Here is a 26,403-nt window from a genome sequence, read left to right as displayed (position 1 = left end):
TAGGTGATGAGTAACTTGAAGAGGGCAGAGAGTATTTTTCCCCTTGTATTAGAACCCAGGATGTTGTCAGAGACCTAACAGGTCCTTTCTAAATGATTATTACATAAGTAAATAGATGTCTCTTTAAGTTTTTTGCTCTCACTTAAATCTCTTTTGTCTGGTGGAAAAAATACAGAATTTAGAGTGTGAAAACCCTCCTTTAAGTCCTGGCTGTGCTATCTACTAGTTGGAAACTTTGAACAAATTAGATAATCACTTCAAATTTATTTCATCATGGTAAAGATCAGATCTGATCATGGATATAAACTTTGTAAATAGCAAAGGACTTTGAAAATATAGCATGATAAATAAGATAGAGAGATGAAATATAACGTAGCTCAAGACAAAATGATGTCAGTGAGATCAAACTTTAGTAATTGAAACTGCATTCTGCAAGTGTCTTTTTAGGGAAACATGTAGCACAGGGAGCTGTGTACAAAGCTGGGCTCTACTGGTAATTGCAATTGATTGTATGTGTTGAATATGTTATTTAAATGCCTTGGGCCTTAATTTTCTCATTGTAAAATGGAAATAGTAAAGTTCTTCATAGGTTTGTTATGAAGATTAGATGCATTAAGATCTATTAAGCACAGCAACTGGAAGATTTTCCTGAAAAGGTATACACTTTTATCATTAAAAGCCCTTGTTTCTCCTATGAACCAAAGAATAATTATTTTTTAAAATGTTTAAGTTGTAAGAAACTAACGGTCAAATAATACTAAGACTAGAATCACTGAATGTAAAAGCAGATTGAAATTTTAATGAATACAACATCCAAGACCCAGGAAATACAAAGGTAACAGTAACTGTTGGGAGGATAAATGGTAAAGTGTACTTAAAATAACCAGTAGATATTCATACATGTTTTACTTATATTAATTTTCCCCATGTTTTTTCAAAGAATTTTATAATTTACTGTTAATCCTGACTAGTTCCTCTATTTAAAATCATCCTAAATTCTGCCATATTATAAACACACACATTATACCACAGTCTAAAAACACAACTCTTACCTTGTTGTTTGCTTTGAAATTTTTTGTTTGTTTTCCACAATGCACTAGATAAAGCCAAACTTTTGACTGATGTTCAAGGGCCTGGATCACTGGGTCATCCCCTCCTTCTATATTTTATGACTCTCAGTCAGAATCTACTGCCCCTGATACAACCCCATGAACATGCTCTGTGAATTCCTGCTTCCTAATCTACTCCTGTCATCCCTCCCATGAAACTTCTCCTTCTTCTTTCTTCCTACCTTAATAAATTCTACCCAGTCTTTTCCTACCCCAGGAACCATTGGTAAGTTCTTCTATTAAACTCCTCTACTGATGATGAGGATGACATGAAGACAATGGCAGTAATTAACATTGATTGAGTACTTACTGTATGCCAGGTACCAAGCCAAATGATTTATGTATGTTGTCTCATTTAAGTCTTATAACAGCCCTACAGAGTAAACACTATTATTTGCATTTGAATGAAGCTGAAGCATAGAGAGGTTAAGTAATTTTTACAAAGTCATAGGTACTACAGCGGGTGGTAGGACCTGGATTTAATGGAATGCCTGCCAACCTCTGAAGTCCATGCTCTTAACTATTAGACTGTACTCTCCCTCCCCTGTTGTCTATATTTATTGTCCTCTATAGGTTTGATGTTTGCCATTTACTGTATTGTGTCCTTAATTAACTTTTCTGTGTATGTTTGCTTCCTCATTGAGGTGGTTATTCTTCATTTGCCTCCTCAAATCTATTCTCTACTTTGCTCTGGATCTTAAGGAGCTAACTGTTTGGGCTGCAGATCCACTTCCTTACCCTCCAGGTTCCTAATGGGTTGGGTCAATGGAAGGCGTCAGCAATAGATCTGATGTTGGGAAGAAAGAGATGAAGTAATCCTCTTACTCCCATCACTTCTTCTTCCCTGACTCACCAAGTTTCTCTACAACCACAGCTTCTACTGGGGCAGGGGGGAGCTCCTCCCAGGTCTCCAAGGCCCCCACTTTCTGGTTGCATTGTCTTCCTTGTTCATTCTGGCACAGTGGCAATAAGAACTATTTGATGGTCCTTTGTCCCTTGGTATTGCAGCACTCCTTGCTGGCTTTCTTAATCTTGATCATGCTACTGTAAAAAATCCTTTCTTTAAACTAGTTTCAGTTAAATATTTTTTAATATGCCATCTGATTCCTTACTGGAACCTTGATGGATCCACCACCACTTCAAATTTTGAAGAAAAGTCTTAAACAGAGGAGCTATTCAATCAATATTGATCACTCTCTTATTAGTGAAGGAGTATACATATGCATGTGTATATAATGTAATAGACTTATGAATATGAATCTATAGCAATGACTATCTTTCTTCTTCTGAATTTATCTTCTGGATCATTATCAACTGTGCCCAGAAATCTTAATCACTTCTGAGCATCAAGTCATCATAAAGGAGGAATGTATGAAAAATACTTGTGACGTTCTAATTTGACATTTTACAAGTATTTCCTAGAAATTGACATTTTTCTTCAGGATTACTTAATAATATGGGATGCTTCCTGTATAGATAAAATATATGTATATTTTTAGATGTAGACTAGTCTATCTCAGAACAAGGCAACATTTGCCCATGGCACTTTCCTAGCATCGATGTGTGTGTGTGAGTCTGAGACTGTGTGTTTGTTGAGTTGTCAGGGAACTTTCCCTTGAGGCTATGACCCATTTTCTCTGGAAGGTTGTTCTCAGGGCTAGTTATTCCTGAGCCTGTCCTACCTGTCAGACATGACTTCATGCTTCTTGCGATGATCTAAGAGGCCTCTCCCCTTCCAACACCAACTTCAGTGACATTTATGAACAGCCTGTTCAAACTAAAACCAACTTTTTTCATCAAAAAGATAGCCTGAATTTGGAAAAATTAAAAATGGCAGTAAACAAATGCAGTGTTTATCTTTGGAATGAAGGAAGGATTTCCAGTTGGCTGGTTTTCTATCATAAAAGCATTGATTGCATTCTTGTATTCTAGACAGGGCTATTACCATACAAAGAAAGCAAGCCGAGGAAAAGAAAGCATTTTCTGATATACATGGCAGTAAAGAGGTTTAAAAGAGGTTTTTTTAAACCTCTAAGCAAATCTCTTTATATTAATCTATTGAAAAGTAAAAGTGAAAATTTTCAGGAGAGAAAATAATATGTGCTTCAAACTAGTCTCAGTCATTTAGAGAATGCTTCCTACTCAGAGATATAGGAAACATTGGTGATTTTATGTGGTCATTGACATGGGTCAGTACAGTTTTTCCTATTTTTGCCCCTTATAAAACTTTCACAAATGGTAGAACCATCCTTTAGTTGGAGCGTATAACGCGAAAAGGAGTGTGACAATACTTTTCGGGCACAACCTCTCTGATCCGGGAGTCCCTGACCATTTCCCTGCCTCATGCGCAATAGTAGCTTTGAATTGCGGGATGAGGAGTTTATTGAATGATTATTTTTAGATAACTGAGATAGGTGAAAGGTTGATTTGCTGGTATTTTCTTTTCCTGTAAAAATGAAAATAAAACTTGAACATTGGGGTTGACCATCAGGGATGTTACAAGTACATGCAAGTACTTATGACATTATAAGACATTATTAGGTGGCTAGTGTTTATGTAAAACTAGAGGCCCAGTGCACGAATTTGTGCATGGGTGGGGTCCCTCAGCCTGGCCAGTGATCAGGACCAATCGGGGCTGCAGGAGGTTGGCCACTCAGATCAGGGCCATCGGGCCGGCTGGCCAGGAGGAGGGGCCATGGGAGGTTGGCTGTGAGAGTACACTGACCGACAGGGGGAAGCTCCTGTGTTGAACATCTGCCCCCTGGTGGTCAGTACACGTCATAGCAACCAGTCAACCGGTCAACCGGTCATTTGATCGTTCGGTCATTCGGTCGCTTAGGCTTTTATATATATAGATGTGTCTAGTGATTTCATTTGTCTTAATAGTGGCAGAGGAGCTAGAAGTTTATTTTGAGGGAAAAAAAGAACAACAACAACATAAGAACCCTTTCCAGACTAGTGTGGCTAGGGAAGGATAAATAAGCTTGGTGCAGTTAGTAATCCCTCAAACATAGTAATTACTCAAAAATCAATCCAGGTTTCTACACTCAGTTACTAGGCAGCATGGGGTTATGCACTATGAACAAGGTGTAGACTATCATGACTTTCCACAGTTAAGACAACAAGACCTGGCAGATTAATTAGGGGAGCGTAATCATGTCCTATATGTTGGGAAAGATATTCTTGGTTCGAGATCTGATCTCTGTATTCTACATGCCTGGAACTTTACTAATTAACTAGAGGCCTGGTGCACGAAATTCGTGCATGGGGGTGTGTGTCCCTCAGCCCAGCCTGCACCCTCTCCAATCTGGGACCCCTCGAGGGATGTCTGACTGCCTGTTTAGGCCCGATCCCGGTAGGATCAGGCCTAAACAGGCAGTCAGACATCACTCTCACAATCCAGGACTGCTGGCTCCCAACTGCTCGCCTGCTGCCTTCTGATTGCCCCTAACTGCTTCTGCCTGCCAGCCTGATCACCCCTTAACCACTCCCCTGCCAGCCTGATTGATGCCTAACTGCTCCCCTGCCAGCCTGATTGCCCCTAACTGCCCTCCCCTGCAGGCCTGGTCACCCCTAACTGCCCTCCCCTGCAAGCTTGATCACCCCCAACTGCCCTCCCTTGCAGGCCTGGTCCCTCCCAACTGCCCACCCCTGCTGGCCATCTTGTGGCAGCTATCTTGTGTCCACATGGGGGCAACCATCTTTGACCACATGGGGGCAGCCATCTTGTGTGTTGGAGTGATGGTCAATTTGCATATTACTCTTTTATTAGATAGGCTAGAGGCCTGGTGCATGGGTGGGGGCCAGCTGGTTTGCCCTGAAGGGTGTCCTGGATTAGGGTGGGGGGTTCCCTTGGGGTGTGGGGAGGCCTGGGCAAGGGGCCTGTGGTGGTTTGCAGGCCGGCCACGCCGCCCGGCAACCCAAGCGGAGGCCCTGGTATCTGGGATTTATTTATCTTCTATAATTGAAACTTCGTAGCCTTGAGCGGAGGCCAGGGCAGGCCAGGGCTGCGGGAAGCTTGGCTTCCTCCATCACCAGGGGCAACTCAAGCCTCTTGCTCTCTCCAGCTCTGTGGCTGCCACCATTTTTGTTGGTATTTATTTATCTTCTATAATTGAAACTCTGTAGCCTTGAGTGGAGGCCAGGGCCAGCCAGAGCAGGCAGGAAGCTAGGCTTCCTCCATTGCTGGGGAAACCCAAGCCTCCTGCTCACTTCATGGCTACAGTCACCTTGATTGGGTTAATTTGCATACTCGTTCCTGATTGGCTGGTGGGCGTGGCTTGTGGGCGTAGCGGAGGTACGGTCAATTTGCATGTTTCTCTTTTATTAGTGTAGATGTATCCAGGATTTATCAGATCTGAGGATAGCAGTTCCTAACCCAGGTTGTCCAACATCATCAGTCATCTGCATAGATTTAAAACTTATACATAGCCCAGTGTCACCTGTAATTCTGAATCAATGAGTCTGGGATGGAATCTTGTTGAGTCTCTCTATTTGTAAGCATTTCAAGTGGTTGAGACACAAAGTTAAGAATCACTGTTCTAGAACAAACCATTTACACAGCCCAAAGTCTTGAGAGCAAATGTGTATAAAGATATTAACCTTTTGCACTCAGATGTCGAGTGTGACTCGACACGGTTAGCATTAGAATAAAGGAATCGAGAAAAAAGCAAGTGAGTGCAAAGGGTTAATTTAATCTTTTCTTCTTTCTTTTTCCCACCATTTTTTCCATCCTTTCTTTTCTCCCTCAATATTTACTGAGCACTTATTATGTGCCATACATAGGAGGAAGATCTCTGACAACAGTTATATATCTAGGTCTGTTAGTCAACATTTTCTCTTTCCAGAAGGTGAGTTTACCTGGAAAGGCAAATGCAATTTAATCATTGATTAATTTAACAAGAATTTGTTAAATCTTTACTATGTGCTCATCAGAATAAATGTCACTATGTGATTTTAAGAGAGACTTTTGTTTTACTACAGTTGCTGGATGTGTCTTTCTTTACTATTCTAACTATTTTCTATCTTCCAACTCCACAATGCATTGTGTTAGTAAGTCAATGTAGCCCTATCTAGGATAATAACTGGGGAAATACAGGCAATATTCTGTCCCTCTTTTACCAGACTATGAAGACTTTTTTTTTCACATTTGTTACTACACCATGTCCTTCCTTCATTTAAAATTAATTTCATAACTTATCTTTCCCAACGTTGCAAGTCTGACTGTAATACTTAGAGAGGAAAGCACCTTATTCATATTCTCAGGTGGCACATCCAGGAAGGTTTCTTGCACCCAAATAATCTTATATTCAGGATGGCAAGTGCTTAAGGGCCTCAGACTGAGAGGATGGACCCTCCCTACCATGGATGGGTCATTCTTAGTCATCTGAGATTAGAAAAGCTGACGTCTATTTTATTTTGGGAACTGTAGCATTCTGTCCAGTTGGGCTACTCTGAGAACGGATTCTATGACAGCAGTGACCCTAGTGAGTTTCTTCCCTTAGAAGTCAACCATGAGTTTTACCCACACTTTCTCCACTTTTTAAATGTATTCCTTTAACTATTCCCTGTTTGATAGTGTGCCTCTCAGTATAAATTCCTAACCCAGACTGCTTTCTGGAAACCTAGCCTCAACTCCAGCTGCTTAGTGTTATTTCTACCTCAAAACCTCACAGGACACTTATATCCAAGTTGAAATAAATATTCCCCTCAACTGTGATATTCTTCCTACATTCCCTACCTTGGCTTGTGCCAAACACCTAATGTGGCAAAGCTGAAGCCTTAGTATCATAGATTTTTCTCAGTCCTCCTATTTCTCCTCCCTACTAATCTCACTCAATATGTCAAGTAGTTTTGAGCCCACCTTTTTAGCATCTCATATTCATTCTGACCTTTCCACTGCAATTGCCTTAGTTTAGGGTCTTATTAACTCTTGCTGTATTGTGATTGGTTTCTCTAACTACAGTCTTTTTCTACTTCAGTTCAGCCTCATCAAAGCACAAAAATAATATTTCTAAAACAAACTTTAATCATGCTTCTCCTTTCCTCAAAAATCTTCCCTAGTTATCATCAATTACAAGATAAAGGTGGGAAATGAAGGGAACAACACATGTCAAAATAAAAAGACATAATACTGCATGGAATTATGGGGGAACTATGAGCATTTTGATAATGCCTGAACCCATAAGTGTGAAGTAGAGAATGGAGTAGGCAGACTGGGGATGGATCATCCACAGCAGGCCAGGTATCTGCTGTTCTTTCTTCCCTGACTGCCTTGTCCTACTCCGTTAACTCCCAGCTCAGAGTGACTTCTGGAAAGCATTCTCAAATACCCCTTCACAGAAGTTAATTATGCCTTCACCAATGCTAATGCTATGTCTCATATTATTGCTCTGGTCACAATTTAATATAATTACTTGTTTGCATGTCTGTCTCCTCTATAGACTATGAGCTTTCTTAGGATAAAGATTGCATCTTAATCATTTCTAAATCCTTATATGACAAGCTACCCAGTACATAGTGAGCCTTCCAATCACTGATCTCTTCCCCTCTGCTTTCATTTTAATGTTATAAGACTATAGGCAAGAAATGATGAAATCTTAGCTAAGAGTGTTGGTAGGAATGCAGAGGTGGGAATAAATTTTAGAACTATTTAAAAAGTTGAATAGACTTAGTCATTATCTAAAAGGAGTTAAGAAATTGTCAGACCTCTTTTTAAAGGAAGGAAGAGCTCCTCTTCCTTGTCTTCAAGTTATATTATACAGTATAAGTTTCAGTAATTTGGAATCTTAATTATTTTGTTCATTTATTCCTTACTAGAGGCCTGGTGCACAAAATTCATGCACAGGGGGTAGGGGAGTTACCTCAGCCCAGCCTACACCCTCTCTAATCCCCAGGATCAGACCTAAACCAGCAGTTGGACATCCCCCTCACAATCCTGTACCGCTGATTCCTAATCACTCGTCTGCCTGCTTGCCTGGTCACCCCTAACTGTCCCTCCCTCACCAGCCTGATTGCCCCTAACTGCCCCTCTGCCGGCCAGGTTGCCCCAACTTCCCTCTCCCTGCCAGCCTCAACTGTCCCCACCGCTAGCCTAGTCGCCCCTCACTGCCTCCCCTGCCAGCCTAATCGCCCCCAATTGCCACCCCCTGCTGGCCTGATTGCCCCTAACTGCCCCCTCACAGGCTTGGTCGCCTCTTACTGCCCCCCTGCCAGACTGGTCGCCCCCAACTGCTGCCCCCTGCCAGCCTGGTTGCCCCTCATGGTCCCCCCTCTGGCCTGGTCACCCCATGTAGCCTGCTGTTCAGTCATTTGGTCATCCCTCACTAACCCCCCTGCCGGCCTGGTAGCCCCATGCAGCCTGCTTGTTCAGTCGTTTGGTTGTCCCTCACTAACCCCTCTGCCGGCTTGGTAGTAGGCAGCCATCTTTGTGAGGGCGTGGTGGTCAATTTGCATATTACCTCTTTATTATATAGGATAGCTTGTCATGAATCTAACATTAAGTTTTAATTGAATCAAGATTAATTTTGATTAAGATTAATTAAGACAAATTTTAATTATAAATATATTTGACATATTTTCAATGTTTAATATCATTTTTAGAGATAGTTTTTTAAAAAGAGGTGCCATTTAAGATAGACTTTAACATAATACAGATGAAATTTCAAAGCAAATTTACAAGTTGGGAATTTAGCAAAATTACAAGTTGGGAAATATAATTTTACTAAAATGTTAGCAGAATTTGGACAGGTTATATTAAAAGTCCACAGAGATAATAATTAAACATCGAGACTATAATAGAGGTAAGGAGAAGAACACATCCTTTGGATGAGGACAAAAACTTGCTCTGGGTGATCCCCATAGTCAAACTGGACATGAACCACATGAATCAAGTATCGGGCTTCTTTGCAAGAAAGACAGCCTTGGTCTGTAAAAGACTATGTCCCATCCTGAGGCAGTGGGCCTCTGGGTCATGGTGGAGGAAAAATCCTACACAAGGCAAAGGGCATGGATCCAGGAATAGGTTTCCACTGTAAGACAGAGGCTGGATTTAGCAACATCCACCATGTCTCTCAGTTTGAGTTTGAGATTTTAACCTGCTAATCCTATGTTCTTCTGTAAGCTGTTTTTCCTGACTCAAGTGTAAGAGCAATATGAACTATAGGAGCTAAAATGATACATTCTTACCTGGATGCTCCTTCCTACCCAGCACACAACCATTGGGTCCATGCCAGAAACAAAACTCCTTTTCCTCCCATCATATCCCTCTGCTGTTGGGAATTACTGTAGGTACTCTTTTGGAACAATTCGTATCTTAATTAGCCTTCAGCCATTGGGCCAGTCATGAATGCAAGACTGGTAGCCTCAATGAGTCAGCAAAATGGATAATGACATCACAGTCATTGGATCTTGGCTCAGCACCTCCGTATCAGTGTCTGCCTTTAGGCATTTGATGGCTCTCCAATACCTGCTATGAGTGCAAAGACCCCTCTTCTCACTGCCCAGTCAATTGTCCTTTATGTTTATACAAATCATTGCCCTGAGACAGGAGATGTAATGACCACCAGGACACACTTCGGGCTACCCTAGCCTCTCAATCCTTACTCCAGGCCCACCCCAAATGCTCTATGCTCTCTGGTGTCTAAGTGGTATCAGGAATTTTTCACATGAGCAGAAATCAGAAACATTCTTTAGTTCTTTCTGTCTCCTATCCCTACCAAACTTGTAGAATTACTTAAAAGATTTGCAGAAGCCAGATCTCCGAACCAGGCACAAAGATTCAAACAACTTATTACTTAACAGATGGCGTGAGTGCTGCATGAAACTTGCATTAGAGTCATGTGCATTGAAACAATGAAACTTGTGGTAAAATAATTTTCCCCTATATCTTTAGTTTTATCTTCCAATCAAAATTATAAATTTAGAAGTAATAAAACAGACTAGATTTGAATGTAATTAGGTAGGAATTTAGCCAGTTTAAATAAAAACTTACACAAATGTAGTGATGTTGTATATTCAGATGTATTGAGAAAATACAGCTCAATAATTTTGTCTATAACTAATACCGCTTATCTCACAACACCACTTTGTGGATAAAAATTAACTAAATTTTCAATCTAAATTCATATTAATATAATTTGCTAAATTTTAAAAAGTTGGATAATAGTATCTCATTTTGATAAAAATTGTTGAACCTTCAGAGAGCCCTTAAGAGGGTGGCCAAATGTATGAAGAGTGGCCAAATTAGTCTCAGCTTCCATAATTCCTGCTAGGATGCCCTGGGTGGTTATCCCATATTTCTCAGTCACTTCCCCTACTGAGCTGCTGTCTTAGCTCTTCACTGCATGGCCCTCGAGACTACAGTTCCATCTGAAGTAATTCTCTATTCGGTTATATTCAATTTGTTGATGAAGTGATCAAATAGAATTTTCAAGTATTTTTTAATTTCTAGATATTTGGTTAGTTTTTTAAAAAGCCTGCTTTATTTCTATCCATATTTTCAATTTCTCAATCATTTCTTCAAGTAAGTATATTTTCTATTCGGCACCAAACAAATCAAACTGGTTACGTCTTTCAGAGTCTGTTGCCAATAACTGCTCTTTGAAATTCTCCTTTATGTTATTTTTCTAGTGTGTTTTCTGATTTGTGACTGTGAGTTTTTCATCTTTCCTGTAAGAATCCTTTGAGGCTTGGCTTGAACTTCCAGTTGTCAAGAGGAGATTTGTATCTACTTCCGCCAATTACCTGGAAGTGCTAGCAACTGGAAACTATTTAAATTCTCAGCTTGAAAGTATAAATACTAACAGCTAATCTTTTCATAATATGATTATCAATTCTATGTGAGATTTTTTTATCTTATTTTCCAGAACCAAAGGTTAGATAGCAAGTTATTTGTATCACTCCTATACACTGGGGTTTACCAGTATGTCTTAGTCTCCCTTTTGTAGGGGGTTGCAAGCATTTGAGACACTGCCAACTTTAGGCAAGGACTCCCCACCTTGGTGAAGCTCTGAGGTTTATCTTAATTCCCTAAACTCCAAGTAGTAGTCAGAGAAGCTCAGTGTTCCCAGGTTTTGTCTAAATTTCCCGTGTTGGATCCCACTTTTAGAATTTGTTTTTCTCTCAGAGTTCCTGGTCTCCTTTTTTTTAAATATATTTTATTGATTTTTGACAGAGAGGAAGAGAGGGATGGAAGAGAGGGATAGAGAGTTAGAAACATGGATGAGAGAGAAACATTGATCAGCTGCCTCCTGCACACCCCCTACTGGGGATGTGCCTGCAACCAAGGTACATGCCCTTGACCGGAATCGAACCCGGGACCCTTCAGTCCGCAGTCCGACGCTCTATCCACTGAGCCAAGCCGGTTAGGGCGTTCCTGGTCTCCTTTATGTGCTTGTTGAATTCCTTGCTTTTGTGACATTTCATTGAAGCATTTTAATCAGGAGTATCATCTAACATAGCTACTTCATTAATATCACCAGCCCTTTTTCTATCATAAATAAGGATAAACATTTACATGGTTGAGATTTTGTATCCTGGGACTTTGGAACCAGACAAATCCAGTTCTTTGACCTACTAATATGACCTTGGGCAAGTTTCTTAAACTTTTAAAATTCTAATTTCCTTCTCTGTTAAATGGAGACTAGCATACTCTTAGCTCTCTGGTTAATAAAAGGTTTTAAAAGATTATATTTGTAAAGCACTTACAAAATTGCCTGCAATCCAGTCAGTGATTAATACTGTTTTGATTATTAACCTAATTTTCTCCATGCACTTAAATTTTTCATAAAATAACTTCTACTTAATTAATTAAACCAATATTTCTCTAATTACTACCATGTTTAAAATTCTAGAGTTAACATAGTATACAAGACAAACTCCCTACCCTTTGACATTTATATTTTAGTAAGGTAATTAACCAGTAAATAACTAGATATAATACATAATATTAGAAACTAATAAATGCCACAAAGAAAAATAAAGCAGGTTAGGAGCTAGAAAATGATTAGTTGTGATGTAGATGCAGAGCTATTCTAAATAATATGGTCAGCGAAGGCCTCTCTGAGGAGGAAGTAATTTGAACCAAGTCCTAATGAAATGAGAGAATAAGCCATGTAGACAACCAAGGAGAAAAGCCTCTCAGGCAGAGAAGTACAAGGGACTTTGAATTGCAAAGACACTTGTCCTGGTGGAAACCATCAGGAAGGTGAGGATGACCAGAGCAGAGGGGTGAGAACGGAGGTTGGAGGGATTGTTAGGAGCCAAATCACAGAGGGCCACTTGAGTCATGGTATAGACTTTGGATTTTATTCTGAATACAATAGAAAGTCACTGGAGCACTTGGTACAGGAGATAGCATGGTCTGATTCATGTTTTCATGAGACCACTCTGGATAATGTATGGGGAGTAACCAGCAAAGTAGGACAAATTAGGCAAGTGGAAAGTCACCTAGGAAGATTGTTGCCGACATAGAGAGAGACCATGGAGGTTGTAGAGGTGCTAAAAGATGATGTGATTTGAAAGTAATGTTCACAGATTTGGTGCTAGATTGGATAGAGAAAGAGAAAGTAGTTCAGGATAATGAATATTTAACATTTGGGCAGAGCAGCTGGGATTAAATGAGGTGAGGAAGAGTGAGAAAGCACTGAACTTGTTGGGTCAGGAAATCAAGTTTGGTTTTATAATTTACACATTAAATTTGACATGCCCATTGGTAGAAATGTTGAATAGGAAATTGGATACTCATGAGTCTGGAGCTCTGAGAACTTGCAGATGAAATCTGGGTCAGCAGCATATGGGTGGTTTTTAAAGCCAGGATGAGGTCACCTAACATGTAGATGCAGATGGGATCTAGAGCACAAGGTGTTAGCATTAGAAAGAAGCACAGACAACTCATGCCTCCCTCACTTTACTCAGATCTCTGCTCAGACCCAACAGAAGTGTCTTTCCTGAACACTTTCCCTAAAACTCTACCCTACCTCCTAATTATAGCTATGCTTTCAATCTCTTTTGCTTTCCTTCATAACACATTTCCTGTCTCATATGACATTGGATGTGTTTATTGATTTATTGTTTGTCTTTTACCCAAAAATATAATCACTAAAAGGGGAGGGACTTTGTGGTCCTCAGAATTTATAACATTGCCTGGTATATAGTACTCATTTAATAAGTACTTGCTTTGTATTAAATGAATGAAACAGGGAGAAAAATAGAAAAATATGTGTACAAATGCCCATTAACTTATCAAATTTGGTGAAAGGAAGAATAATGATTTCTCATCTCATTACTCCTATTTGCTCAGTGCAATAAAAAGCATAGTCACCAGCTTTGGAGGGGAAAAAAAAAGTATAAAATACTTGACCCAGAAAATAGAAGGAATACTGTACACTATAAATTTTAATTGAATTGCCAGGAAATGTCACCGGACAATAAGATCTGTGGTCAAAACTGTAAAGTGAAACCAGTTAGCACATCCATGAATTTTCTCTCACCTAAATCCAATTAGGTGCAGGCACAGAGAAAATGAGAACTGGGTTTAGTCAGTGTTGGGATTTTTGCTGTATATATAACAAGGGGAAAGAGAGCTATATTAGTTTCTGAGGGCTGCTGCAAAAATGTTACCACAAACCTGGTGGTTTCCAACAACCAAAAGTTATTCTCTCACAGTCAGGAGGCCAGAAGTCTAAAGTTGAGTGTTAGAATTATTGGTTTCTTCCGGAGGCTTTGAGGAAGAAACTGTCTCATGCTTCCCTCCAGCTTCTGGTGGTTTCCGGCAATCCTTGCATTCCTTGGCTTATGGCAGCATCAGTCCATTCTCTGCCCCCATCTGAAGTGATCAGAACAGTGGGAGACTGGACCATACTACAGAATGTGGATCACCATCGGGGACAAGAGGCTGGGGAGGGTTGGCTGGGAAGGCGTCTGATAATGATGGATGTAAACAAGGCAGGGAAGCCCTCCGTTGTAGGGACAGACTTTAATCTAGTTAATCCTTTTGTGTGTGTGTGGGTGGGGGTGAGATATCCTACACTCTCTGTATTCTAAATAATCTAGGATGAATATCCCTCCCAAGTGCACCTTCAGGTTTATGTGGTTCACTGTATTTATTAATATCTGCCTCTCACTAGACTGGGAGCTTGACAGTTGGGCTCATAAACTCTCCAACTTCTTTATTCATAGCACCTTGAACATAGTAGGAATTTCAATGTGGCTGCGTTGGTTACAGTTAATCTGAAAATAAAACAGTTATCCGTTCTCTTCCTCTGTGCTTTCCTTCATAGTTTTTGGAAGTGGAGTAGGGGAGCACAGTGTTGTTAGATTTTTCTACCCTTATAATATAATAGTCTTTCAGCCTGTTTACTTGTTCAGGGCACATTGTCACCATGTGACAGGACGTGTGTACTCTAAAATGACAAAGTGTGTGGATCCTAGCCAGCAGGGTCAAGAAAATACTTCATAAACAAGGCTGTAAATAACATCTGCGCTGTCCAAACACAGGAGGACCTGGTAGCTTTTCCTTTTGCTTATTGTTTTGTTTGGTCGTGGCCATCTCCCTGTAGATCCAAACAAGTCAGGGAGCCACCGTCTCAGCCCCAAATTTCTTCAGGCTAATTCTTGTTGCTGAGAATATATGGCAGGCTGTTAGCGGGAAATGCAGCCCCTGTAGAGTGAAAAGACAGGGGACCAGTGAATCATAGCACTGAAGAAGAAACCCAAAAGTTCGTGTAATCAACATAAAGGCTTTGAATTATGAAGGGAAAATAAAGCTTGTAAACATTTTTATATTGTAATACAGAAAATATTTGATGAGACGAAGAATTTAAAGAGTTTTCATCTGAATACCTCAGATCACAACTTTCCATGTATACATTAGTCAACTTAGTCATCTAACATTCACTTCACATTCTTCTGCAATTGATTTGTAGACTATTATGAAAACTTCCTTTAACTAACAGAAGTTACATCAAGTGAAAGATAAATGTGATGTTTAATACCTTGAAGGAAAACTACATTACAGGTATGTACTGCAGAAAACTCTACCATGGCTATAGGTGCAAACTCTCAGCTACCTTAATTATTCATTAAGAGTTGTGCCTTTTCTGGATGGTATAACCTGTTCAGACAGGGTGTGAGCTCTGTTCACACAACCATCTATATATATAAAAGCCTAATATGCAAATTGTCCCCATGGGAGTTCGAACAACCGGGAGTTCGATCACTCGCTATGATGTGCGCTGACCACCAGGGGGCATCATGAAACAAAGGAAGGCCCCGGCCAGCAGCCAGCAGCCGGAGAAGGGAGGCCCCAGCCAGCAGCCACTAGGAGCCCTACCCGTGCACAAATTTCTTGCCCTGGGCCTCTAGTTACAAATAATAGCAACTTTAAGAAAAAAGCAGCGGAATCTTATAAGGAGGCTTCCCCTCTCTCTGTTTCAAAGGGTAGGACCAGAAAAAGATTTTTGTCAGTAGGACACTGCACCTGTACTCAGCCATTGTTAGAATCAGGAATTGAGGCCCTGGCCAGTGTGCTCAATGGTTAGAGCAGTGGCCGGTGGACCAAAGGAACACCTGTTCAATCCCCAGGCCCAGTTGGAGCATGTGCAGGAGGCAACCAATCAATGTGTCTCTCTCACATCAGTGTTTCTCTCTCTCCTTCTCTCTCTCTCTCTCTCTCTCTCTCTCTTTCTCTCTCTCTCTCTTTCTCCCCCCCCCCCCCCCATTCCTAGTTCCCTTCCACTCTCTCTAAAGAAAAATCAATGGAAAAATATCTTCAGGGGAGAATTAAAAAAAGATTTAGGAATTGAGAAGGGAAAAGATGTGATGGCAACACTGGCTGCAGACTTCATCTAGCTGCATCAGGTTGCCTGTGCTCCTCTATGCTGAGCTCTCAGCACCTGCTTGAGGAAGGTGCCAGAGAAGTACAGCTTTCTTTACTGGTGTTCATGGCAAAAACTAAGAGAATTTCAGAGAGGAGTAGATGCATCTCCTATGAGAGTTGGGGACTTCGCCAGTACTCCAGAAGCACTACTTTGTCTCTGATTCAGTCCATTCAACAGTGACTGGTTGAGTAACCACTACGTGCCCTGTGAGACAACATGGAGACAGAACTGGCCTTGGAGTCAGGAGATCTGAGTTTGGAGCCAGGTTCCACCAAGTACTACCTTTGATTTCTACTTAACCACTTGATCTTTTCTTCAGTGTGTCTCCACATCTGTGAAATACATGGCAGTAAGAATTAAATGCCATGAAGTGGGTGCTTTTAGGTACTCAACTCTTACTTTCTTTTGTCAATAGGACACTGCACCTGTACAGTGATAGGCCTGATTGATAATGTGTTACGATGAGGGAACCCAGTGGAAGCATTCCCTGCAGGAACATAAATGTCTTGGGAGACACCAAAGCTATCTTATCATCAGGGTTATCAATAAAGCTGCCATAAATATCAACACTCAATCCATTATATACTAAAAAGCATGGAGGACATTAACTGGGACCTGGACTTGGTATAATCCAATGATTCGATACCCTTTGGATTAGGGTTGTGGGGGACATAAAATCAGTTTAAGTCAGGGTTCTGACCCTTAAAGAGTTGACTGTCTCATTGGGGAGATACTAGCCTAATGCCAGGGAGAATTTTGCATATGTAACTGGGGATGATATAAGGGACTTAGTCCAGTACTATGAATCTGAATCTCTGCAGTGCAAGCAGGAATTCCTTGCTCAGAAAGATCTGGAGTTATGTTATATCACATACTGTAGGGATATGGACTGGAGATCGGGAAGGAAAGAGAGGGAACGTCCCTGTACAACCTTCTCTTCCATTATATAAGATATAAGTTCTGACACAAAGCTCACATGACCATTTTTGTATTTTTCTTTCATGCTACCAATCACTTTCTACTTTGTATTAGAAATTATATATAATTTATTCTCTCCATGGTTCACCTCATATACCTCAAAGTGCTTGGCACATAGCAATGAGAAATAAATGTTGAGGTGAATAAATCAATGAATAAATGCAATAATGTGTTCATTCTTCCCAACCTCCATAACCACTGAAACCCAAAGGAAAGAGAAGGTTGGCATAGGAAGTGGAAAGGCAGTGTCTCTGAAGCTGCCCTGGCCAAGAGCACAGCATCTTTGACTCATGAGGGGCCATTTCCCCAGGGATGAGAACAAGTGCACATTTCCCTGTCTCTCCAGGGAATGAATGAATGCTGAGATCTTAAAAACGCCCTGCTTTATTTTACCAAATTCACAATCACACCAAATGAGATGCTGGTGAAAGTTGATTTGCCTAAAGAATTTTCAAGAAAGGAAAATCAGCAATTGAAGTGGGCTGTCCTCCAGCGAGACTTAGTAGCCTGAAAATTCAAGCAGCCACAGTCTTAGGACTTTCCGCTGGCAGCTCGGTGCCCTTGTCTCCTGCAGGCAACCCTGTCCAATGGAGAGCTCTAATAAGCTGGGGTTAGAGTGGGAAGAGTTCTAAAATCAAGGAACTGTGTAAACAGAAAACTGAAAGAGGAACACTCAGTGGAACCAGGAGCTTATTTATAATTTCTCATGTGGCATTCGGGAACATTTCTAGAATTGCTTGTTTGGAACCAATGTTGGCATCTTGCTGCAGGCTGATAGTAAGGCCCTTTGAGGGGTTTCAGTCCCATCAGCCAGACAGTTTCAAAGCCAAGTTGGCCAGGTTCTCTTAGGATTTCCAGATGGAACATGTTCTTTAAAAAGCAAGAATGCAAAGCAGGGCCTCTTGTGGCAGTGTAGAGAGGTCAGTCCATTAAAGTTAAAGCCCTTGAGGGGTCTACCCAGAGTGGCAGTTGAGTAGTTTAGATGAGTGGTTCACAAGATTCACTGCCAACCTGAATTAAATGTAAGAGTATAGTATGTCCAAACTGGTGTTGGCATCATTGTATAAATATATATATGCCAGCTCCACCCTCCAAAGAGCCTGATCAAGTAGGACTGTCGTAGGACTCCAGAACATAGGCCCCTAAGGCTCTCCGTATGATTCCGAGGCCCAGCTAGGTTTGGGAACTACTGGTGTCTATAATGCACATCACCTAGGAGTAGAACAAGCCAGAGGCAGCATTTCCGTTCTCCAGTGAATTTTTACTCAGAGAAATTCTTCCAGTAGTTAAATTTTGTAGAAACAGTCATGTGCTTTGCATACATACACACACTGTCACACCAGTGATAGAAAGAAAAACTCTAGATTTGAATCATCCAGTTGCCGGCCAAATTCTTTCCATCCACTGAACTTCCTTGGAGATCTTTGAAGTCAGCAATTGCTTTGTTCTCAGAGGAGTCAATCTGTGGCAAGGGCAATGTTGCAAATTTGGCAATGTATTAGGACTTTCCAAATCTGGGTCATTTCAAAATATCTGTCTGTATGTTATTTATCCTTTTTCAGTATTTTGACTTTGTTCTTTCTAAATAGCCAAAGGACAATCTAGTCACCTGGAATACATAATGAAGACAGTAAATTTACCAGCGGTGGTAACAACCGGCAGCAACTGATAACTGATTTTCACATGAATCCACCCCGTCCTCTTTCAGAAGTATGGATTTAGTAGCTGAATAGTGCCCTTCTCTTGGGGCCCGGAACAAAACCGTTCCTCCATAAATCTGAACTGTGATTCTCATTATTCTTTTTTCATTTACTCGTACCCAGCCTTGCTCCTCCTGACAGGTTACCTTCAATGTTCCCAGGGAACATTTTACACACGAATATTTTACACACGCCCTATTCCTATCTTCTAGAATTACCGTTCTCTTACCTGCTGTTTTATCCCACAGATGTTTGTCCCTAACACTTAGAGAGTGAGAACCCTTTGGGTAACATCCCCAGGGGGAGTGGAAACATGTGGCTTATTTTTTATGTTCTTTTAGATTCCTCATCTGCAGGAAACCACAGATCCTAATGCTGATTTCCTGTATTGCTGTAGAATCTCACGATGCAAGGATTTCACTTTTTAATGGTCCCTTCTCCCTTTGCGTGAGCCTGTCCACATCACAACGCTCGCTGCTGCATCTGAACATATGCTGACTCATAGCTCTCGGCACAGCTGCTCCCACCCATTTCTACTCTCCAGCTCACTCGGTGGCGCTCTCCCTGCCTGACTCTCCAAGCCCAAAGGGTATCGAATCATTGGATTATACCCAGCCCAGGTCCCAGTTAGTGTCCTCCAAGCTTTTTACTATGTAATGGATTGAGTGTTGATATTTATGGCAGCTTTATTGATAACCCTGATGATAAGATAGCTTTGGTGTCTCCCGAGCCATTTATGTTCCTGCAGGGAGTGCTTCCACTGGATTCCCTCCTCATAACACCTTATCAATCAGGCCTATCACAGGGAAATTCTCAAAGCCAGCGCATGTATGTGTCCGAGCCTCTGGAAGAAACAGGCAAATTACAACATAAAGGGACAGTTCTCATCTGTTTTGATTTTATTGTCCTTCTACTTCCCAACACACACACACACACACACACACACACACACACACACACACACACAGAGCTTCTGTTTGTCCAAGAGCTTTTGAAATTTTGCTCGGCTATACCCCTGAGGCCAATGGACAGGAAATGAGAATTGGATAGGAAAGGAGCTGAAAACATCTTCTGCAATTTTTTTGTTGTTGTGTGGGATATGATCATTTTCCATCCAAAATGTTTTTAAAATAGATTTACCAGGAAATATGGCTTTATATAGAAGGAGTGCCGTTCTTTAATGATTGTATACGGTTATTATTATCACTACCAATTAAAATAACATATTAATAGCTCTCTTGAATAATGGCTTTCATTTGACCACCTGAAACATTTAGAAAATGTTGAGATGAATTTCCCCACATTGTAATTCCAGGGATGATGTCCTGTTGAAGGAACATGTTCCATAGAATCACAGTGCTCGATGGGAGAACTTTGTAGCTCTTAACTCCTTCACCTTTTAACTTTACTTACTATAAACGAATAATTCCAAATGATTTCATCTAAACATAGAAAAGAACTCTTCTAATGCCATTTAAAATGTTAAGATTTCCTAATTCCCTCTGTTTTCTTTACCATTGATGCATTTGTCCCCCGCCCCCAATCAGCATTGAAATGGGGGGGGGGGATGAAATAAAGACAATATAGTGAGTTTTTTTCATAAAGATCTGTCTTCAGTTTGAGATTATTTCCTACTTACTATTTTGGTGGTACAAGTATGCTTCCCTTTTTGAAGTTATGGATAGGATAAATGGGAGGTTTTTGTTTATTGTTCTCACTTGACAAAATTAAAAGTTGCCACTCCCACTCTGGTCCAAAATTTAATTTGGAAATTTTACTTTTTAAGGAAATACAAAACTCTTGAAATGAGCACTCTGCCTTTAGAATTCCATGACAGGACACTCTGCTAATGCCCGAACGTGGCTGCAATAAGCCAGACCACACAGGGATGCCTGCTGGAGACTTTGCAGCTATAACTTAAGAAATAGATTAGGTGGCTGCTGCTGGTGTCCCAGAGGTCATAATTCTTCAGATATTTCAAAAGGATAAGGTAATTAAGTTAATAATCCCTGTTGTTATAAATACTCGATGTGGCATTGTTCATTTATTGCCTCCTAACATCCATGATATCAATTTACATAGGAATAACTCAGGGGAAGTTCTGGTATTGAAGACTCTAGAAAGGAGCTAGGATCAAAGACTCCTAGATTAAAGGGCTGATTTAGGATAAATGTTAAAAGACATAATGTGAACAACACACTATTACAAACAAGAAATCCCAGTCTTACCTACTGTTCTAGCTGGTGGCAGGGATTTCACTTCCTATAAAAACAAAACAAAAATGGAAACGTAATTGAGTCAAGTAAATTGTTACTTGTGCAATTAACATAAAAGCGCTTGTATTTAGATACCTTTAATTTACATTTAAAATACAGTTTAATAGTTAATGTAGGTAGGGCCACACAAGAAGAAAAAGTCAACTTCTAAATATGTACATATTTGAATGGTATGTGCAATAAATGTGCATGTATATTTTACAGGCCTAAAAAGTTCACTTATCTGTCTGTTGTATTTTGAGATCATAATATTTAGAGTCTATATCTGGCCTCTTTTGAGAAACTCAGAGAGTACAATTTAAACTGCTAGATAGCCCCACTTCATAAACCACAGACATCCAAATTAGCATCGTCTCCTAGGCTCAAAGACGGAGATAAATTGGTATGTGGTCAAAGAGGCATTTTAATAAAACATGAAAATACAACCTATACCAACTGTGTGGTAATGCTACAGACTACTGCTTCTCTGTATCATCTCATGTGTGACTACATCTATGAGCTGGTAAAAGAAACTTCTGACCAAAAAAATAAAAGATAAAAACTTATGCAAAATAGCAGTTTCAAATCTATGCAACAAGTTGATCTAGAAGGATCATTTCATAGAACATTTGCCTTAACTAAGTCTCAATTTTCCTACTTACATACTACTCTGGGGCAATTGGCCAGGGTTGCTATCCCTTTCCAAAAACCCTGGGTGGCATTTGTGTTCAGCTTCTGATGCTCAGGAAGGATCTGTCTGCAAACCTCTGTGACTGTCCATCTTGCCCTGCAAGTAGATGTGATCAGTTATTTTTCACGTCCAACGTTTATTTTTGGTAAATTGATATATATTTTTTGTCCATAACCGTCACAGGCTACAGCCCAGGAGCCAAATCCAGCCTACCTCCTGACTGTGTGTAAACGAGGTTAGTAAGGTTTGGTTTTTTGGATCACATCCATCCCTCTTTGTTTAAACACTGTCTGTGAATGCTACAGCAGTTGGGTAGTTGCTACAGATATTGTATGGACCACAGAGCTTAAAATATTTACTGTCTGGCCCTTTATAGAAATTATTTGCTGACTCTTGTCTAAAGAGAATAAAACACATGTTGTAGGAAGGGATTATTTTTTTAATATAAGCTTTGATACTAATTTCTTATTATAGAAACATTTCACAGAATTTTTGTTTGGTTTGGTTTTTTTGTTGTTGTTATTGTTTATTTGTTTTTGTTTTGTTGTCAATAATCCTCACCTGAGGATATTTTTTTCCATTGATTTTATTTATTTATTTTTTTTTTTAGAGAGAGAGTGGATGGGATGGGAGAGACAGAGAGAGAAACATCAATGTGAGAAAGACACAGTGATTGGTTGCCTCTCGCATGGGTTGCAGACTTGATCCACAGTAGGGGCATGCAGGAGGCAGCCAATTGATGTTTCTATCTCTCTATCCCTCTCCCAATAAAACATATTTTTTTTAAAGTCATTGCCTTTCAACTCACTGAGAAAAAATAAAATTATATGCAAAGACCGATACCTGCCCATGTTTCTTACCACTTTACTTTTTATTGCTTGATCTTTTTTTTTTTTTTAATTCTCATCCAAGGATATGTTTGTATTGATTTTATAGAGACAAAGGAGAGAGAGCGAGAGAGAGAGAGAGAAACATCTATCAGTTGCTTCCCATATGCCCCCCGGCCAGTATCAAAACCACAACCTGTTTATGTGTCCTGACCAGGAATCCAAACCTCAACTTTGCAGTTTACAGGATGATGCTCCAACCAATTGAGCCACACAGGCCAGGGCTATTACTTGGTCTTTATGTAAATTCACAATGTATGCAGGGAGAAGGGGAAATAATGGTGGCAGATGTGATCAATGCTGAAACTGGCAGACCTTCAGCAAAATCTGAAGAAGGTGAACCCACCTTTGATGCCTTTCCACCATCCCTTGACTCCTGCCTTGCCCTGACCTCTGCCTTTCCTCTTTTTCTTTGGCATCATCTAGGTCTCACCCAGATCTCTCCTTTACTTTGGTTAGCTCTCAGTGAATCCCCTCTAGAGTCTTAGTTGATAGTGACTTTGGTGTTGCTGTTCCAGTGGCATTTATATTTTTAAATATGATTTTCTGAAGCTCAGAAATTATAGCAAAAAAGAGCTTGCCAAACGGGGGCCTGAGTGCACGGGTTACCACCGTGCCAAGATTTTGCTCTCCTTTGGGCAGCCCCAAGGCCAGGTGCTTTGCAAGGGCCAACAGCCACCCAGAGGCAAGCAGCTTCTCCTTGGATGACACACCAACATTGTATTTTTCTATCATGTCATGAGGTGAAAAGATGGGGAAGCACTCACCTCTAGGGATACATCATTGTGTGTTTTACTTACCCCAATGGAGGCCCAAATCTTAGGACATCAGAGTTAACAATTTTTTATATTTCCTGGAAAATTAGAAGACTCTGCTTATAAATAAACCAACAATCCGTAGATAAAATTAGATGAAAGAGTCCAACGTTAGGTCACTTGTGAATCTCAATCAAGGTTTAAAACCAGGTTTCACTAAGTAACTAATTAGGATTGTACACTGGTTCTAAGACTGTAAAGTACACCCTGTCCTCTTCCTGCTGTGCCCTTATCACTTCTCCCAGTGCCTGGCCCATAGAAGGAACTCAACATAGTTGTGCTGCTCCCAATGCGGCCCACAGACCTGTGGTGTTGTTATCACCTGAGCACTTGTTAGACACGCAGAATCTCAGGCCCACCCAATCTCCTGAGTCAGAAGTTGCTCTTTAACAAAATCCTCAAAATTCATATGCACTAAAGTTTGAGGAGCCCTAGGTAAGTGCCATCTAAAATTTGGCTGTGCCATCTAAAATTTGGAAGATATAAAGTTAAAAATAAATATTTTAGGAAAAAATGAATAACCACTAAGGTTCATCTAAAATGCATGATACATGCATATAAGCATAACCAATGGATGCAAAACTCTGGGGGGTGAGGGCATATATGGGAGTGGGGTGGGGGGTGGCAATGGTAAAATATGTACACATATAATACCTTAATAAAAAAAATTGGGAAAAAAATAAATAAAAAAAAATAAAAAATAAAAAAATAAAATGCATGATACACAAGTGCCATTTTGTAAACTCAGACAGCACTGGGACAGGCTTCATCAACCACGTGGCACAGTCTGGCCTGCGGAAGGGAGTTCAGCAGAAATCCAGGCCTGGTCACTAACATGTACCATTTCCCTTAAGATGCTGCCGAAGGATGAAACCCTGATGTGTTGAGCTTAATCTAAGCTCTGTTTTTCCTGACAGGGAATTCCATCATTTCCATGCTCATGTGGAGGGCTCTAGGCTCATAGCAGGAAAGCTTAGCAGGACACAGAGATGATTTAATGGACCATGCAAATCTCCAAACTGGAGCCCAGTCCCAGAATAGAAGCACACACCTGGGATTCTTGAAGTGCATTGTCATGGGGCCAGAAAGAAGGATGATTCTCTCCATGGCTTAGTGAACTTGGAGATGCTTTCTGTCGGGCCACTCTGACTTCTAAAAGAAAGAATTTTAAAACCACTGTGCAGCCAAAATGGAAATGGGAATTACCTAACATTTTGGAGGGAAAAAAAATCACATATGCAACTCCATAGACTATGAGTTATATCTGACATGTTCGGCTTTGATCCTTTGCCATCTTTAAAAATAAATGTTCATTGAGACAGGATAAACACCATGGTGGGAGAACCTTATTCTGTGCTGTCCCTTCCATGCAGTAAAGTCTTTGAACTTTTCTGGACATCAGTAGGAATATGCAAAACTAGTTGTTCTGACTCGGTGAGAGGATCATGGGCATCCTTCTTTTAGACTTTCCCCATGAAAACAAAGGCAGAATCCAACTACAGAGACAAGATTCCTGCAGACGGCCTGAGTCACCAGCATCTTTGTGGAGAGCGGACGGGGACCACAGCCCTACTTTTGGCCTCTGCTGAAGCTGCTGCCTGCGCCTGAGTAGGTCGAAATAGTAAGAACCAAGCAGAGACAGTGCAGGTCTGGATGCTAAGGTGAAGAGAAGAAATGTGGAGAGAAAAGGCCTTCCGAATGCACTCTAGAAGTAGAAGTCAGCATAAAGTCCAGAGGCCCGTCTCTAGCCACGTTGGCAAGGTGCTGGAGGCACATCACAGCCTACTCTTCACCTTCCTCTCCAGTATTGATGTGTGTTGAAAGAGTATTGCCCTAATTCTTTCCCAGTGCAAGTCATCGCTCCTGCAATTTCCTCTCTGATGTTTTCTCCCCAGAACAGGGAACTAAAGATCATCTTTCAAGACTCAGATCTCACAATATTTTTTTTTTTACAAATGTCGTCCCATCCCTGCCAGGACGAGAAAGGCTGATTATAACACTCATTCATTGGGTTTCTATAGCACCTATTAAATAATTCCTTTATAGAATTTACTGCATTGTTCTTAAATTTCTTATTTATAGCCCAGACACACATATGTGGGACTCCAAAGGGGACACCATGTCTAATTCTTGACTATAAAGCATGGCACTTAGTAGGCAATAAATATTTGTCAAATTTGAACAATATTATCCTCTTATATATGAATTCCCTTTAAATGATCTCTCAACCGTCTTGAATGTCGTGTGTGTGTGGGGGGGGCAGTGTTTGTATGTGTGTGTAAAATGAGGGTTATATCTGCTGTAGAATTATTTGAGAAATTCATTTAGATAAACATAAAGTGCATTAGCAGCCCAAAGTCCATCTTAAGTCCTTCATCTTCTATACGTTTTTTGCTGACAAATTTGATTCCTAGGGTTTATCTGTTATGCACAGGGCAGTCGATACAATACAGACACACTGAGGAATGCTGTCTTTTATTGCTCTTTAATTGTTTCATATCTATAAATCTTATCTCCCCAGGTATATTTTAGTTCAATTCTATTCAAACAAATTAAAATCAGCAGCTAGTTACTGAGTGACCATTGTGTGAGGATCTGTGTTACGTGAGTGCTGGCACCAGTTCTTGTTTTAACTTTGTTTTCATTTATTCAACAAATATTTATTGAGCATTTACTTACACATATGATCACTACTTTAAGAGAGATTATATTTCCATTTAGGTCTCTGTGTTTCTAAGAAAATTACCAGTGTTAAGTAAGGTCCAGGTCAAACTGGCCAGGCTTTACTGAGTGACCCTGGATGGAGCAGCTTGGTGGTCCCAAGCTCAATGTAGATTCACGTGTAGCAAATTCACATGTGATTCAGGTAACTCTTGGCATGAGAAGGTCCCCTCCAGGAGGTGAAACATGGCAGAAAAGGACTCTAAACAGCAGTCCAAGTCAGAAGTCATGTGGCCCAGGTACAAAAGGACCCCTCCCAGGTACCAGAGGCCTGGAAAACAAACCTCTGCCCTGCAATATGGGGATACTGTGACCCCAATCCTAGAGAACACCTGGAAGAAACTGAGGAAGAAAGTTAAGCCAAAAAC

This window comes from Eptesicus fuscus, chromosome 10 (assembly GCF_027574615.1).
Source record: "Eptesicus fuscus isolate TK198812 chromosome 10, DD_ASM_mEF_20220401, whole genome shotgun sequence".
In the NCBI taxonomy this organism is placed as follows: domain Eukaryota; kingdom Metazoa; phylum Chordata; class Mammalia; order Chiroptera; family Vespertilionidae; genus Eptesicus; species Eptesicus fuscus.
This window is presented reverse-complemented; position numbering follows the sequence as displayed.